The sequence below is a fragment of the Nannospalax galili genome, unplaced genomic scaffold, assembly GCF_000622305.1.
Source record: "Nannospalax galili isolate Female #2095 unplaced genomic scaffold, S.galili_v1.0 scaffold334, whole genome shotgun sequence".
Lineage (NCBI taxonomy): Eukaryota > Metazoa > Chordata > Mammalia > Rodentia > Spalacidae > Nannospalax > Nannospalax galili.
Window position 1 is genome coordinate 2,990,850 of NW_008336888.1, and position 453 is coordinate 2,991,302.

Consider the following 453-nt stretch of genomic DNA (forward strand, 5'->3'; position numbering starts at 1 on the left):
GGGGAACCAATACTGCTTCCTGACCCTTCTCACCCAGAGCAACTCAGTCCCTTTCTTGGGCTCCAGGAGCACCGCTTCTGGTCCTGGCCCTGACCTCATCTCCCTCTACTTCCCTGGTCCTCCAACACCCGCCAGCCTCTTTCTGGGGCTGACAGCCTCTTTCTGGGGCTCCAATACTTACCTTTACTCTCCCTGATCCTTTGCATCCAGTACAACCCAGCTACTCAATCCACTCCCTGGGAAATCTTGGGGCTTCTTCCCTCCCCATCTACCTTCGCATCCCTGCGTGGCGCGGCCACGGCCAGGGTCTCAGGTCAGTGCAACCCAAGTTCCTGAGGCCAAAAGCATTCCAGACCTAAGGAGAAAGTCTGAAAACTTCTGATCCACATTGGAGTTGGGCCACCGTGGAACTCCTGAAGACAAAATCAATCTGGCCTCGACAATATAAAATCA